At 41.6% G+C, this 18491-nt stretch overlaps 1 protein-coding gene across 3 annotated transcripts in view; it reads right to left on the bottom strand.

The window, feature by feature from the left end:
• ANKRD11 (ankyrin repeat domain containing 11) overlaps positions 1 to 18491 on the bottom strand; it is a 159659-nt gene that overhangs the window by 120718 nt on the left and 20450 nt on the right. For all 3 annotated transcript variants that reach the window (XM_069793253.1, XM_069793254.1, XM_069793255.1), the window contains exon 2: positions 11880 to 11959. The gene's annotated coding sequence lies outside the window, so the exon portion shown is untranslated. The remainder of the gene's footprint in view (positions 1 to 11879; positions 11960 to 18491) is intronic.

Here is an 18491-nt window from a genome sequence, read left to right as displayed (position 1 = left end):
ACTACTTTGCCCAGTACACTCTGTCCTCCTTGTTTATATCCGAGAGTCGTTCCAAAGAAATTTAATAAGGACTACACAAAAAAAAAAAAGTCCAGTACTTTCTTCATTCCTCCGAGCTACTGTAAATTAAATATGAATATAGAAACTATTTCTGTGAGCAAAGGAAAACTCTGCATGAGGAAGACTTTTTTTTTTTTTTAACTGAAGTTTCACTAACAAAAGCATTCACTTTAAAGTGACACTTAACCTTAAAGCCAGCACCTTCTCTGGGGCAGAAGTATTAGTGGCAGCACGGCATTCTGAAAGAAGCTAGACTTGCCTGCATCCCTGGTCACAAGTATACCATTTCTATGTTAGTAGTATGGAAATCCCTATACTTGCAATCTAATTTGAATCCTTCACCCACCGCCTCTTAATTTAGCATTACAAACCAGTAAGTCTACAGCAGCCTCTTGGAGGTATCCAAATTGCAGACTGTCAGCTTGAAGTACTAGGAAGACACCACCAATAGGTGATCAAACCGGCAGTTAATCACATCACTGACAACTATTGTGGTGTGCAAAACCATCAAAGTTGAGCTTTTTTGTTCACATAATTTGCTTACTAAATTTTGCTACAGTGCCCAGAGGCATTTGGGCATGCAACGCTGAGAAATAATTACGCTTCAGCCAAAGCATGCATGTTGCACAGCACTTTGCAACCACGTCACTGGAATTCCAAGCTACTATTATGCACAACTCATTGCTCTAGTTATCTGTCTTGAAGATCTAATTAATCCTCTTGCTCATCATCACCTAAGCTTACACAGGAGTGTCTCAAAGCTTGGTGCCGTTTCGCAAGTATGAAAAAAAATAGATTAAACAGCTCTGAAGACTACTGTGGGAAGAGAGACTGTCAATCCGCATTCTTTTCATCCAGGCAGGTACAAAGCACCACACGTGACACGGATGAAAACCTCCCCTTTGGTCCCCATCCTGCACCCTTTCAGACCATGGGAATTAGCCCCAATAACAGGTATCTTGCTACAGGAAATCTAATATGCACTTCAACTTTAATTGTGGATGACCTTGAAATAGGGGACATTTAAAAACCTATGCATGTACACATACAGCTGCATATGTATACCCAGAGCTATAGGTATTTTAAACGCTTTCCTACCTTCAGCAAGATTGAGGTCAAGGGAATGAGGAAAGTTTCTGTATCTTTAACCAAACATTCAAGTATATAATTCATATATTCAGGTAGTCCTTACTTTAAAGCACTAAATAACCAAGAAACTGCAGGGGAAGAGAAAGGAAAATTTAGCTGTGTGATAACCTCACTGAATGCAAAGCCCAGAGGAACTGCTATGTCCCTGCTACCAGTTCATTTAGACAGAGATCTCCTTTTAGACTGTTGTGAAAGCATCATTAAAAACTAGAGGAAAAAAGAATTCAGGACTGGCCAGCTGCTACATCCAGATGCAGTCCTAACTGTAGACAGGAAAAGAATACATGGCGCTTTTTTTCATAATTTGTTTTCATGTTTTTATTTTGTCAAATTATTTACTACCTGTTGTCATTTGATTTTGACTTCATATAACTTTTGCATAGCATTAAATTTGTGCCATTACGTTAATTAACATCACTTACAATACAATAACAAATAGACTTACTATCAGTCTCTGAGGTTAGTTGCTCAAGATAACTCAGGAGCAGTAGACTTGGTTTATTCCTTTACTATTACCCAAGAGCAAAGCAAGCTTTCATTAAACCTCTCAGAAGTTAAAGTTCCAAAACAAAGCTCTCCAATGAATGCTTTTCCACTAACTTAAAATAAATTTCTGTGAATATTTATTTCCTACATTATCTTCAACCAAAATGTGCCTTTCTATTACAACAGTTAATTCCAATTAAGAAAACGTTGAAAGGCTTCCTGCAAAACACAAATACAGGATATTGGCAAGACTACAAGAATGAGGTAAAAACTACTGAAGACAACAAAATAATTTTCTTCTGACTGCGAACATAAAAAGGAAGTATATTTCTTATACGACACCAGCAATAAGTCTAGGTCGAACAGAGAATAACCAGAGCTGTTCAACGTTGACCTTTGAATCCTTATACCATCAGTTTAAACAGCTGAAAAATTATATAAAATAACAAAAATGACCAAAATCAAAGAACTCCTCCTGCCATGCCTACCCACATCCATCTGACTGACAAGCTCCTCTCATTTTTGCAGTTCCTCCGTGTATTCCCCCCCCCCCCGTTAGTTTGCTGTCGGCGTCTGGCCAACCGCTCGAGCTCAGCTACGCCGGACTGCGAGTCAGCCTTGGGGAGAAGCTCAAGGTGCCCAAGTACTATAAACACATCCAGTCCTCACACTGCTATCCTGCCTTTCACCAAACTTGGAAACAAACTGAGTGTCAAGGCTCCCAAGAAATTCAGAATTAAGGTTAAATATTATCATCTGAAGCCAAGAGAAGTCACAGATAATGTACTCTTAAAAAAACACCTGAGCTCTGCCCCACAGAGTCCAAGCCTCCCTGCAAGGTGCAGGACAACTTTTAGACTAACAGCTTTTCCGAAAATCCTCTGAAGTCTGGAAGTATTAAAATTTTCTAAGGGTACGAGAGGAAGTGATAATGGCGTGCCAGGTCCTTCTTTATGGCAACTACAGCCGCCAGGAACAACAGATGCACCATTCTGGGCTTCCTTCTCAAGCCTTAGAGACTACTCCCATCTTGCAAATCCTCCAGACCATTAATTACAGCAAGGACTAAGTCCTCCAAGACCTTCCCCATTTCTTCATCATGTGAGGGTTGTTCTCCTGCCGTAACAGTGAGGCACAGGACCTGCTCTCACCCAAGCACTGCTCCCAGCCATCCCCAGCCATGCACAGTGCTCAGGTATTTCCAACAAAGCCCACCGAGATACAAAAGGCAGTAGCATGCGCCTGACCCGAGAACAGAGCTGGTCTCTGCTGCTTGTATACTACTGCAAGATAATAATGTATATTTACATTATTGTATCATGAGTCCAGACACACACATTGCACTGAAATGCCATCAAAATCCAACAGTTGTTCTTTTAGATCAGACAAAACCCAACTTTTGACACCAGTGGCAAGCATGCAGGTGGTATAAAGCTGGGAAAACTGGACATCACCTCGACAGAACCCTCAGGCATACACTCTGTAGTTTAGATAACCACCAAAATAAACATTTGGAAAACTGAACTCCAGTGACACAGTAAGGAAGAGAATAAAAACTCTGAAGAACATCCGGCCTCAGGCTGCAAAGTCCTTCTGTATTAAAAACGTGTCATCACTACCCTCCATGTGACAGCACTGAAGACAACCCCACTAACTGGGATCTCATCTCCCAAAACACTAACACCATTATTTGATGTCAACCCATTTAGATTCTGCAGTTTAAATGTAGGAGTGAAATCCCAGCCCCGGATAACTTGGGGTACAATACGCAGTAGTCTGTCTGTCTGTCCTACAATCGATGCTGTTTTCCATGTTCCCACGACTCCCACACAACAACCACCAGAGCTGCCTCCAGACCACCTCTCTCTCAGTGACCTTAACTACCACCACCAGCAACTTAACATTAGCTCTACCAAAGTCAGCCCACTTGGATTATTAATTCACTAGGGCAAAATTAAATAAATAAAACCCCCAAGAATCCATGGCAAGTTTTACTTGCAAAAGCAAACACAGCATCCATTTACAGTGGCGATTTCCTAAAATAAATTGTACACATGCCTACCATCTCCTTTCCTCTTTGGAGTGGTTAACCCAGAAAGGTGGAAGTTACACAAGCACATTCCTGTTTGATAAGGGAGACCCACGCACTGACTTCACCAGGAATAGCTACTGTGCTCAAAAGTAACCCCTAATATTGGTAACTATTTGAATTTAAATTTTGAATAAATTTAGATGAAAGATTAAAGAAAGAATGTCGTTCTGCCTTTCCAGCACTGTGGAGATGCTTGCCTTTTATAATGAGGGAGCCAATAAAAATAACAAGGGAGAAGATTTACACCCAAGCTCCTCAGAAAAAATAAAGAATGAATTACTGATTTTTGCAGCTACTTAGTGGTAGGAACAGATGGTTACAGGCAATAGTATTGACAACTTAACAAGCTACCACCCCCAAAGGTGAGCTTCTAAGACTGGTCCAAATTCAAGAGTTAAAAACATTACAGCTGAGACCGCTGCTCTCGAGGGGAAAGGGAGAGTTTTAGCCAGTCCCACAGTGCTTCAGGAATCTGCTTTACTCACTGCTGCATTCGGCCACAGCCCTCACCAAAGGGCTGTGACTTCCCAAAATGCCCCAACGTGGTTGCCTGCAGCCATCTGCCCGCACCTGGGGTGAGCCTGGGCAGTGGTGAAGGCAGGCAATGCAGATTAAAACAGTTCTGAGTAAAAGCAGAGCTTTCAGTATTTGCCTACCAAACCAAAGCCACTTCTGAGGACAGAACAGCCAGGCGTGCCAGCTTCCCAAAATGACCAGGCACAGAGAGAGGTTCCGAGAATTCAAGCCCCTTGAAGCTTCTGCCACGGTAAGCACAGACGACAGCCTGCACCCCTCACTCACTCAAATGTCCGCAAGAAGATGCAAGTTTCTGCAAAACACCCAAGAAATCCCTTCTCCCAGCTCCTGTACTTCTACAGCAATTGGAAGCTCAAGATCAAAATACTAATTAAAACATTAACTTGTTAAATATGATTCAGTGAAGTTATCTTTGAATTTCTGGAGAAGTCCAGCAAACTACTATAAAACAGGGATAACATGCATCATTGCCAAAACTGTCAGAATACCTGAGTTCTCAAGCATCTAATTAAGCCAGTAATGAATTAGACTGAGCCTGCAAATCTCAGCCCTTGTTGTCCTGTTCTTCTAAAATTAAAGCTCTGCCAAGGATTTAACCAAGGGAACAGAAATAATGATAACGCCTAGTCTCCATCTTCACACTTGACATTTAAGACTTACTTTTCAGAAGCTTCTCCCATTTTTATCAGAAGTCCCCTCCCAAATAATATCAATAAAGCATATCCATCAATTCTGCATTTGCTTGCAATAATAACAATGCCCCCCTTTCACATGTACCTATTAAAGAAAGAGGCTGCACCTGGCTGTTACACTGTTAGACACTTTGGTGGTTCAGCCAAACCACCTATCATGCAAGTTTTCCATAAAATTCACACTCCGGGTTTTCTGCCACTTGACACCACCAAGCAACGACTCCCACCTTGGGGGGTGTCAGGCAGCTGACCTGTACCTGTCGGACACCGACTGTCCCACCTGTAGCTCCACTACAAATGCCCAAGTCACTGACACACGCATCTCCCTCAGTATTCATGCAACAGAAACGCATTCCCCTAAACACAAAAAACTACTTCCTCCCCCTTAAAGAACTCAGGGGTTTGAACGTCAAAATCACCAGGCTCACAATTATCTATATGATTATTTAAAAGAGCAAAAGACAAAGGAACAAGACCATCCTAAACCATTATTCTTTCAAGAAGTACAATGGTGAGTCTGGTCTTATCAGCAGGCCTTTGGTCTGCAAGCTCCTTAGGGTAGGAACAGATTGCACACCTCTTGCTGCCAAATGCATCATCTGCACTTAATCATAGCATGATGGATATCTTCTGAAAACAAGCGATTTCAGCCATATTTTGTGTAATCCTGCCATTCCACTCCAAAGCCTGTCATCTCGCACCCAGAGTGTCACTTCCTCAGGGTGGAGACCGTCACTTCAGTCCCTTTCAAGAATAAATACACTTTGGTGCTACACAAAACACTCATAAATAAATAAAACCATCACTCCAAACACTGCACCTCGCTCACCACACCAGAACCTGCCTGAAAACACTTTTACTTTCAGAAGAGGTCGCACCCAGGAACGCCGTTGCACAACAATGGAAGCGGTAACTGGCCCCTTACATGCCAAATAACCTACACATTCCCTTCCCGAAACCTTGTCTCCATGTGTCACCCAGGCGGTATGTCTCATAGGAATCTTCCCCCGTGAAATAACACACTCTGCCAGTTACTGGAAATTATGATCCTGTGCACCGTCTACGTTACAAGCTTGTTTTAACCACTTGTTCCTAAACACAACTGTGATTTTTAAGTGTAGAGTACATTCACTGATATAAATCTACTAAATCCTAACTCAAAAGTATACTTTTTTTTAAAATGAGGATTTTTGCAGTCATAATGTAGCCCCTTCTGAGAACAAAATTATTCAAAAACAAGTAGAGCTGGGGAAAAAAAAAAAAAAAACCAACTATTTCCCTTCTTTTTAGGTAACTGTTGCCATGGCTTTGTTTAGTTGTAATCAGAACACCAGAGGAAGGACAAGAGTTCTATCTGGTAGCAGACTGCTCTTACCAAGAACTCCCTTCCATGCCATGGTGAACACACAGCTCTGAATTACACCCAAAGAACAAGTCAAGCAAGACATTTTTCAAAGAAGCTTCTGCTTAGCTCAGATCTGTTCATTAAAGGTGCTGTATTGTGCACATGGGCCAGGTTAGCTTTTTAGCAGTGGAAAGGTTAGTGAAAGTGAATTAATGTAAGTGCTCCACTCTCTAACATCTGACATGCAAGAAAGGAGCCTCCCTACCTACACTTCTCCTAAAAGGTACATTCAAATTGAGGGCATGTAGGTGGCATCTGCCAAAAGTGGCATGTGAATAACATTGGCAATTTAACAAATTCTGATAAAATACAACGAACTGTAAAAGCAGCAATTCAAACACTCAAATCAAATGCTTATGCTGAGATTATATTTGAGAATTCAGCTTTTTCACTGGGACGGGGGAAGGATTTTAAAGCTCTCTTCTGCAGGTATCAGCAGTGTTTTGTGTCCAAAAACTCAAGCCCCATTTGACTCGCAAAGAAGTCTAGGCTCACAATAAAACCGCCTCTGCTTAACCTCTGCTGATAGTGAAGATAGGGCTTTAAAAATTAAATTTAGATTGTATAACTTCAGTGCTGTCCATTGCAGAGCACAAAATGGACAAACAGAAGCTTACAGCTCCTAAGGGCCGTGGAAACCCACCTCACATACACGTAGGTACGACAGCATACGAGCACCGTGCCAGAAGAGCACTGGGTAGGAAATGCTCTCTAACAACCCATCTCCCATCCACACTGGCTGCAGCCTTTCCCAGGCTGAGCCATGCACCAGCACAAACCCAGAGTGCCTCGTTTGAAACACTCCAGGCAAACCCATACCTGAAAAGCCACCCAGCTGGTTTATGGCACTTCCAAAATCTGAATTTTTCCTGAGAGAGAGGCCTCCACCATTTCAGGGGTGGAGTGAGGACCACAGCAGAAGTCAGTCAAACCCACAAGCCGCACAGCTCCACTTCTTTACTGTTACATGAGACTGTTAATTCCACTTGCACATGGCTTCCCCTCCCCGCTCCAGGCCCTGCTTCATAACACATCAGCTTCTCACACCAAAAGCCAACGTTTCCATACCATACCCCAGGACCACAGGGAAAGCCTCACTACTCAGGTCGGCTGTGACCAACATGCTAAAGAAAAAACATACACTGTGCTGCTTCTATCATGTTATCTTCCAACCCCTCTAATTTGCAAGGGATAAGAATTGAAACACATGGAAAAAAAGCCCAAAAACTCAGAATACTTCTATGCAAAGAAATATCTTCTTTGTGGAATACTAAGTCTATTTCCCCCAAAGCAGTAAAAATTGAAAACTGTATATGAACACGTTTAAGAACATTAATAGAAAAATACCAAGCAGTTAAGTAACACCGCATTCCACCTAAACAACACTACCATTATTGCAGCATCTGACTTTCAGAGGACAATTCAATCCTGGAAGCATGTATTGTAATTGCTTTTCCACTACGGACCTCAGCTATACAATTGTATCCTTCTCGGGAGGTCAGAACAAGGCACGGCTGCAGCTCTGAAAAGCAATTCTGTTTAGCAGCGCTACCTTATTCATTCTTTTAATCTTACACCTACATATTCATTATGAACTCCGTAAAATACCACTGCCAAAACCACCATCAAAAGCCGCTGCAATCTCTGCTGCTCGGAGAAAGCCTTGACCCCTCTGCTTCCCTAATGAAGATGTCGGGAAAGCACGAATCATACCAGCTGCCAGCTCCGGGGACCATCAAGTCACTGAACCCCAGAACAAGCCCAGCATGATGCAGCCGTTTCTCGCTGTCAACAAGCGAAAAGAAGCTACCATGTTGAACCTGGCTTGTTTCGAGAAAATTGTTCAAAACAGTTCAGTGAGAAAATACCTGTCCTACTCATTGCAGCGTGAGAGCTGCCGTGTTGCAGTCGTTGAGGCTATGTGAAGCCAGCATCTCACACAGTTGACTGAACTCCCTGTTTCTCCACCCATTTCGACAGGACCTTTGCTGTTATTACTATGGCAAGCTGGGGAAAAAAAAAACCAAAACAAAACAACGGAACACAAAAAAAACCATGTCCTTTTTGGAGAACTGAGGGTAGCAATGTTTGTAGCAACTCCTGCATTTCGCAATAAAGGAGTCATCTACTGAAATGGAGAAATCTCAGACTTTCCTAACACTTCCTGCGGTGGAACAGGCCCTCTGCTCCCTCCCCACAACGTACCACAGCATTTCTGGTCCTCCAGAAGCTGCACCAATGCAACTACTTCTGGGTCAGCAGACTGTGCCACAAACAATCCACATAAACCTCTAAATATTTATATTTTATTTAAATGCAGAATATCTTGGTGATCAGGTTAACAGCACACCATCACAAACAGTGGTGTTGGCACATGTGGAACAAGCCACCTCCCAGGTACAGAAACACCCTGCATCAGGTTTGCAACCAAAGGGGAACAGCACAGTGGACACCCTCCAAGTCCCTTTCCAGCACCAAAGCTTTATTTGCGTTAGCCAAGCTATGAAATGTGGAACAGCATTATCAGAATAGAGCAAATACTGCAGGATCTTACTACAAAGGTAAGCCTGGTCCTGAAGATCACGCTCCTCAGCCTCTTTCAACAGGGAACCCAGGCAGCATCCCTTATAGCAAGTCACATGCACAACTGGCTTGGCCAGGGGAGAAAAAAAAAAACAAAAAAACTGAAACAACTTGGTTTGTGCCCCAGTGCGTTCTCACTTACAGCAAAGGCAACCTCATTCTCGTGGTCACAAATGGACAAGTGACAAAAGCTGAGCACTTTCACGAAAGACCACCTTCTCCTCAGGCAAGACAGAAAGTAGCACATCATCACTCTGCTAGTTTGGCACACAAGCACCAAGGCACCCCATGGTTTTACCCATGCACAGCATGAGGAGTTAAAGACAACAATGACTTGCTTTTAGAATGACTGACTTTTAGGATGAGAGGTTTTTACTCAAGCTTGGGCCAGACATTAATTCTGTTCAATCCTTGGGCTACTCAGAGGATGGCATAAACTGCACATCAGTGCACTGGCTGGTAGCTGCATGATAAACTGTGGTGACTGTGTATGCTGTAGCCTCCCCACCAGCACAAAGCCTAAGAATTCACCTCTACAGTTTCAGAACATGCCAGATTTGGGTAATTTTTTCAGCCAACACTGGAGGATTCTGATCTTCTCCCCTTGTTCTCTTCTCCCCAACATCTCCATACTGCAGTAGCCTAGGAACGGAGCTATTAGACCCCAAACCAATATGCTTTTTAAGTAATGCAGTAGTCTGTCTTTGCAGAGCAGTGGATAAAAACTTATTTTACTGGAAATGGTCACTTAACTATCATCTCCCAAGGCTCACAAAACCCACAAAGCAAAATCACTCTTTTTTGTTTGTTTGTTTCAGAAGTCAAAGAAACATCTGACTTCATAGTAATTATTTCTTTATACGCAGTGTGAATGTTTTTTCACATCACACATCCTCAACCTTCATCTGTCAAGTTTTTCCATCCACAGTTTCAGCTAGACCCATAATCAACATAGCATGGCTTTATATAAACAAAATACAAAACATTCAGAGAGAAAAGGGCTAAAGACAGAGAAAAGCCTAATGTGGCAAACTTTTCTAAAGGGCAGCTACCATAGTGATGCAGTGCATAATTTAAGCTCTCAGTAATAATCCTAAAAGATATTAGTGGCCAAAAGGCAGGTGATGTAGCCAAAAGGCCCTGGACAGATGCAGTTTGCCATAATGCTCTATAATCTGTCAGGAAGCAAGTCATTTTGCCCAGTGGGCAAGTATACTATGCAAATACATTTGAATGTTCAGTAAGTTTTCATTTAAGTGAAAGGTCCTGTAATGAATACTATCCTGTTTTTAAAAGTATTGTTTGCATTCAAAAAAGCAAAACACCATTTACTTCAAAACTCAGAATGAAAAATCTTCGAACTGAACTCTGAAACCTAATAGGTAGTAAACAATCTGTTTTATAATTGATGTTAGGATTCAGCTCAGTTTTTCAGGGAACTGCAGAGCGCCCATTAAGGAAAGAGTTACTGCATACTACAGCAAAAGGTCTCACACTTGATACACTTTAATTACTTAGCTGCAGCAGGGGAGAGTTACTGATGCCTAGTCTGTTTTGTTTCACTGTGAAAGCCTTCTACTGCTATTAATATTCACCAAGGGAAACCAAAATAACGTCTTGCCTCCCTCTGAATACCTTGGAATTATTATGGACAAACTAAATACAAAGGTTTTATTTTTTTTTCCCCTCAAAATCCAGGACAAAGGAAACCTACCAGCTTGCAAAGCCACCTGATAGAGCAGACCTGTATTTCTACATATAGTAACTCTCCTTCAATAATGGCCTTTATCATAATGACAACTTCAACAACAATAATCCCATTGCAGCATAAACCAAGAGGTCAGCCAAGTACCCAAAGCCCCACAGCAGAAGCAACACACCAAGTTATCCATTGAGAGCCCTCTCCACAGCATTTCTGGGCATGCTGAGGATGACCTTGAACTCTGCACCGCTGAGCTTCCCCTCCGTAACGCTGCCATGACACACACTGCAAAGCCGAGCTCACGGAGAGCAGTGAACAACGGCTTTTATTCAGCTTGCAACACACCAAACTGCCAGTACTGCGGAAAAAAAACCAGCAAGAACAACTCCTTCCTACCAGCTACATCTATATAATTTTGCTTTCCAGAAGACAGCACCGACCTCCCTCATCCTCTCTCAAAATACCGAGGGAAAAATCTCTCCCCCCCCGCCCCCCTAAATTCCACTCTAAGATAGCCTATTATTTCTGCATCTGCTAACGCTACCAAAAAGTTGAATCCTAACACTGAATCAAACTGTAGTCTCAGCATATTGGGAGGTTTCTCTGCCCAAAATGAAACATAGGTGCCATCTGTTTCAATTACACTAATCACAAGGAGACATAACATTGTAAAACTGGCACTTTTTAATAGACTTTGTGTTGTGGGGTTTTTTTAAAGACATTTTGAAAGTGAAGACAAAGAAAGAGGACCGTAATAGACTAGAGGTAGAAGACTATTTAACACTCAGCAGTCTACAGAACCAACAAGCTACACAGTCTGCTAGACAAACCAATGCTGGAACTGCCCCCACAGGAAAGTTAACTTTTGCTTTCACTCAAGTCAGGGAAAAACTTGCTACATTTGAAACAATACGAAAGTGAAAGGGCATCTTAGAACTAAAGACATTTCCTAAGATATTCTTGGTTAGTACCTTTAAGTTATTTCATGGAAGTTTGCAATTTTTACCTTCAAATTTCAGAAAATAAAGAAAAATTAAAAAAACAAAACAAAACAAAAAAAACCCACAACAAAACCAAACCACAACCAAACCCAAAACAATCAAACACATCAGCACGGACACAATCACTTGTTAGGTAATAAAACAGAAAATTTGGACAGAAGCAAATATTTACCGATTCCATAGTTGAAAGCTGTTGTTAGCAGGACATATATTAAAATCCAACAGAGGTGTGTCCCAAAAACGCTGTGTAATCTGAAAAACACAGGAATTAGTTCATTAAAAAATTATAACACAGAGTTTAATTTTATTTACAATGAGTATGCTCTATTTGAGTACATGAAGGCTACTAAATACAAATCCTTGCCTGATCCAGAAATAAACTTTCTGATAACAAGTCTACACAAACAGAGGAATAAAAGAAATTGTGGAAAGCTTAGCAAAGCATTGACCAAGTTCCATAACCTTCTGATAATAGATTAAGAAAAAAATTACTTGTCTCACTGTTTCTGTAACCATCTGTGTGGTTTTACAGTAATTTTATTTACAAAAAAAGGTATGTGCCTGCCCCCCCCCCCCGCCCCAACTGTAAGCAACTCATGAACCAACAGCCTACACAGGGAAAGAGTGAACTGCCCACAGCTTGCTACCAGGTGCACTGTGCCCGTAATTCACTCTCTTGAACAACTTACGTCAAATTACGTGTGACACAAGCACTTTCTTTTTAAGAATACCTTTGGATCCTTGCTCTGAATAGCAGTTAATTTATTACAAAGCTCTAACTTTTTCTTTATTTTTCAAACAGCTCTCGCTGCACCTTTCAAGGATATTTTTCCAGGTACAGATTCCCAAAGTGAAATTTCCAACGCCGGGCAGGAACCAGCAGGAGCTCTCAGCACCCAAGGCAAAGGCAAATTACATTCATTAACTGGGCAACTAAACTGGTACATGAAAGGGTTGGCAGACGATCCTGAGCCCAAAACCCAGTACCTGAACTGTTCACCACTTCTCAGGACAGAGGAACACCCAGCTGCGTGGTGCTGAGCAGTCGCAGGTGACTGTCGTGTCAGCACTGGCAGAAACCCGACTTGCCCGACAAGCCTGAGGGCTGCAACTAAACCCAGCCTATCTCGTGACTCACCCAGCTCTGCCTGCACGCCTGACGAGCACATTTGCTCCGAAATAAATTTCTCCCCCAGCCAGAGCAAACCAGTCTGTTCCAGGGGAGATCTCCACTGAAGTCACTATCGTTTTGCAGGTGATCTGGCCTGCTCCCCAACTGCAGAGGGGACAAGTTTCGGACAGCACAGCTCGGTAGGAGCCCGTGCAAGTCCTATGAGCATGGGCAAGCCTGAACTACTAATAAGCAGGTTTGAGAGTTTGCAACATGCAAGACCAGAGAGCTTGGGCAGAGCCACGTGTCAAACACTGTCTTATCCCAGATTTTTTATGTTCATGATGAACCACAACACCTCCTGATATCTGCTCAGCATTAGCAGGTTCTTACTTCCACCTTTAAGGGACCTGTAAATATGGAAAGAGTCAACATATGCTCTAAGCAAAACCGCAAAGTTTTTTCAAAACATGCGTTAGACACGTAATAGCAATAGCTGAGCTTCTGCTACACTTCCACAGAGAAGCGGCTCAATAAAGGAACTTTGTAAAAAGAAATAAGCTGATGGTGTACTGCAGACTACAGCTGCTAAAGCTCAGCCGTGCCGGGCGAGCAGCAGTAACCTGAAGCACAGGCACTGGGCCTTCCCCAGTCCAACTGAAGGTATTCTGGTCTGCACAAACAGGTTAAAGGGTTAATTGCCAACTCCACGTGCTGCTCATTGCTGAACTCCCCACTCAAAATCCCATGTCCCATCTGATCTCTAGACTCTCTAAACCACACCGAGGAACACAATGACCAACCCCTGTTCCAGCTGACAATGGAAAATTTGGATTTCTTCTAAAAGGAAAAGTTCTAAAAAACAATTTTATACTCAAAACCTCACATACATAGTTACAAGTGGGGAACTAAAAAGTACAAGATGTGTTCTTTTCAGCAAAGCTCCTACTTTTATTTGCTTGCTCCATTTCCAGTTGCCCCTTATGAAGTGCTAAAGGTTCCCCAACTCATGCAGACCACCTTAACTCCTAGAACCTTCACATACTGGTCTTCCTCCTCCTAATTACACTCTGCTTCTTGTGTTCTTTTTCTAAAACCTCTCACACTGATGCTTCTACTGTGGAGGTCCTTTGGGGCAGCCAACCACTACTTTGTTTTAATCCATTATTATTCTCCCAAATTCTGCCTCCACAACTTCAAGGCTCAGGTCCCTTGTACCATGTTCCAGAGTGCAATGCTTCTTCCAACAGCAACAGATTTAGTTTCCTGTAATGTTTTCACAACTTAGCAGTCAACAAGACTGGCCTATGTAGAGCTCATGACATGCAGTTCAATTTTATACTTTATTGCTGCTCACCACCTTACAAACCGCTTCTCTGATTTAGCTGGATTTGGACACCTGCCTTCCAATGGGATGGTCTTCAAAGAACCATCCAGGAAAGACCCTGAGGCTACCTGGGACAGATACACAGTGGAGGAGATTGGGAACCCTGGGAAAGCCTTGTTTGTTTTGAGAAACTTCCAGTCCCTGATGAAAAGTCAAAGGGAAGATGTCCAGATAAGCAACACAGCTGTGTCCAGGGTAGAGCTGCTACCAACTAAGATAAGGAAAGTCTCAGGAACCACAGTGAAAAGGAGCAGGCCAACATAAAACCAAAAACCCCAAAGGAACATGTAAGGGTGCATGGTCCTGACTCGAAAGGAAGTCCTGCAGCAGGTAAAGGTTTCCAGATGAATGAAAGGGAAACAAATGAAAGTTTTCTGACCTTTTTCTTTCAGAAGAGCAAGGGAGATAAAGACATACAGCTACCTCATGTTTTTTTCCAAGGCAAGTGAGTCCTGGGGCACTAAAGGATCCCCTGATCGGGAACTGCAGTCCTATGGAGTACGATGACCATACTTGCACAGCATCTTTTGCAGCATGATTCCCTTACCCCTTTTGTACTCTTCTCCTCCACAATAAAAGTCACAACTCTAATTAGAGCTATCCACTTAAACAGAGATAAAAGATTAACTGGGGGAAAAAAAAGCTGAACTTCCAATTACATTATCTGGAAAGTCAGTAGTGCTACTTGCTGACAATAGTGACTATGACCAATTCTGAACAAAATTATCATAAAAGTCTACAGAAATCCTGTCCCATAACATACTGATATACAATTTTATAGACCTATTTATACCTACTTCCTGGCCTACATATAGCAATTTTATTCATTACTTAGCTCGCTCATAAAATATACATTAAGTATTGTAACACTAAAATAGTGGACACATATGAGCCAAGTAACTGTCACAACAAACGGTGTACCATTTTCTTATGAAATGGTTATCAAATTACTCACGAAGTGCAGCAAATACTTCAGCAGAAGATGTCCAATGCACAGATCATGGGCAAAACCGGACTGGTAATATGTATTTGGGTCACTTGCACAATGTGCCTGTTGTGCAGAATCCAAGATTTCAATTTAAAACTAACTTCACTTCCAAAAGCCTAAAATTATAATATTAGACACATTTATCCATCCAATTTTCTTAGCTTTTGTCTGATGAAAATGTATCACTTCACAAACTAACATTACTATCCTTGTTTTCCCTTCTATGAACTTACAATGCTGACCATTGGACAACACTCAGATGCATGCCAAGCTAGCTGCAGCTACACAGAAACCATTTTGCAATGCAAAATGGCAGACATTCATTTTTCCTTTGCATTGAAATGGTAGTATAAATACCAAATAATTATGTGTTCAAGGTGACCAGATTCTGGTTTAAAGCAGGCTCAAGTCTTTCAAGACCTGTGATGCTTTATTTTATATTAACATGAAGCAATTTGGAAACTCTGGGTAAGCACACAGTTCCATTAAAAAAAAAAAAAAAGTGTTTCAACCTCTAAGTTCTCCCACTAACTTCTGTTCTTTAACACACAGTCCTCAGCAGTTCCCCACTGATTACTTATTGATTCCTCCTGCTGCACTCCCACACAGATCAGTAAACTTCAGATTTAAAGCATACTTTTGCTAGCATTCATTGAAAAAAAAATCAGGAATTAAGTAATTCAAACTTCTTTAATCAAAGGCTATCTTGTAACTTTACAGAAATCTGTATTTGAAGATGGAAAATGCTTTACAATCACAAGATGTGACCTGGAAAAAACAGTATATTTGCATTGAGTTTAACTATAGACTATTTACATCAAAGCAGCTAGGGCAGGCAGTTGAGATGTGGCAGGGGAACACTAACTGGTTCCAGTAGTGAGGCAGGAGGTGGCTTCATAGACTGATGTCAGCCATGAAATAATAAAACTGGACCGGTTCTGTACAGATGCAGAGTCACTTAGAAAGGTCTCTATGAAAAATGTGTTCAAGATGCAACAATTTTATACATCCAGATACTTCTAAATTTGATCAACTGAATGCAGAAAGGGTTCTACTTAAATCTCCATTTTACAGGGCATAGGAAAGAAGCCATCCGCTGAAGTCTCACTTCAAGCAATCAAGAGGCCAACCTCCCCACAAGCAAGTATATTTTTTCTTATTAGTGGTTCTTTGAAGCAAAAAGTTGTATTTTGATTTAAAGACAGACTTGCACCAATTCAGATTTTATGGTGATCCGGAACTAAGCAGCATAACAGGGTATCAGTATGAGATTTAGATTCTGGTTTAGATCAACTCCTGAACAGAAAAAACCTCTAGGGAGTAGGACAGCCTTTTTCCACAGGACTCATCTGCTTCCCTCGAAATAATTTCAGGAAGAGACAGAATTTCAATGAGGCATCTCTCTGAGGGCTTCAGTAAAAATATACACTGGGGAACACACAAGACACCAATGAGCTTACGCTTTCAGATAAGCTCCATTACCTCAGATGCAGAATTCAAGGAGGTAAGAGTACAACAAATTCGGAGGGAGGGGAAATCTAGAAATGTTTTCCAATGCACTCCATAGGCATACTCAGAACAACTCGGCAAGACTGCCTGCACACCTTTACACAGCACCCTGTATACAGACACTGATCCTTCACCCTGCCAAAATGATGAAAAAGACTCATTCTCAGAAACTGTAAAATCACATTACAATTCCAGAATCTGTGAAAATGGGGGGGGGAAATCCCATAAACAGACAACACTACAAACCTCATGTACTTATTATCAATTACATGTCTTCCAGGAATATTTGTAAGTACCTTCTGCAACAACAGGGATTCTATCCCTGCCTGGTTACAGCACCCAAGTCAGTTAAGAATCCAAATGACAAGTGCTGGAGTTCAGGGAAGAAATCGAAGGGCCACATATAAAGAAACAGTACAGAAATTACTGCCTCCACTCCTTTCTGTAGGTTTTGCTCACACCCCCTTGAAAGCCAAGGACAGTCCTGCCCACCACAGCAGTGAAAGCTTTCCTCTGGCCTCAAGGGGACATACAACTAATAAAGATCATCAGATTTGTGGCAGTTTCACTTAAGAGACTGGAAAAGCACACCCAGACCACTCTACGCAGCTCAGGACTATCTAGAAAGAGGAAGAAAAAGGAGACATGTTGCACTGGAGATCTGAAGGGGAGGGGGAAACAAGTTGTTTCCAAGAAACGCACAGGAATTAGAGATAAATAACACACCTTTAACTGAAATGCCCTGCATCCTATCAGTAGCTTACAGACCAACCATCTCCAAATACACGCATGCTGAGCAAACTTATGTTCAGTGGGACCAGTCACACTCGCTCACGCCTGCAGCTGCTCCTACACTTTAAGGAGAAATTTCCAGCAGTGGTGCGAACTACAGAAACTGCCTTTCACTAAAATTTACAAAGAAGCAAATATTACTGCAGCAATCATGATAGCCGACCATACTTATACAGTACCAATTACTGAAGTGAAAAACCAAAGTGCAGAGAGAATTCCACTAGTGCTTAAAAAAAAAGAAAAAAAAACTTTCAGTATGTTTGATTGTGACAAAACTATAGCATCAAGTAAAATTTAATTTGATAGTTTTCAGAAAGTAAGTAGGTAATATATTCTTGGTCTCAAAGTTCCTTTATTTTGCCCTGGAGATAATATGTATGCTGAGATCCACATTTTTTAAAGCTCCTGTCATCCTTGCCACTTCATAAAAATACAAAATAACCTGATACTGTCCTCAAAAACACAGATCAAGATACTTATATGTGGGCTGAAGAGCCTAAGGCTCAATTTATCCCACCAAAACAAGCATGAAGGAAAGGAAAGATGTGGTTCCTGTGGAACCAAACTGTCCTTTAAGTGCTTTAATTGAAAGTCTGACATGGACAACAAAATCCACAAGAAACTGGAATGACTAAGCTGTTTAGAGACCTCCAGTGAACGAAAAGAATCCAGGATCTGTGATGTCAAGTGACTGGTTTCAATGTGTTTCAGGTATTCCTCCAGATTTGTGCTTTTTTCAGTTCATTAAATGACACTAGTTACAGTATTTACACACTGATGTAACAATAGGACTCAGCTTCCATCACCAATATTCTTGGCTGACCCTGAGTAATTAGTGCACACTATTGTTGCCTACTTTATAAACACTCCAAACATCAGGCTTGCAAGGAGAATGGGAAACGATGCTTGTGTACGGTACAGTTCTATATCTCCTTTTACAGAAATGATACTTGAGAAGTTCAAATAAAAATTATATAGTTCATTTCAGTAGGTCAAA

Source organism: Haliaeetus albicilla, chromosome 10 (assembly GCF_947461875.1).
Source record: "Haliaeetus albicilla chromosome 10, bHalAlb1.1, whole genome shotgun sequence".
Classification (NCBI taxonomy): domain Eukaryota; kingdom Metazoa; phylum Chordata; class Aves; order Accipitriformes; family Accipitridae; genus Haliaeetus; species Haliaeetus albicilla.
Note: the sequence above shows the minus strand (reverse complement) of the source record. Positions and strands in the feature narration are given on the sequence as shown.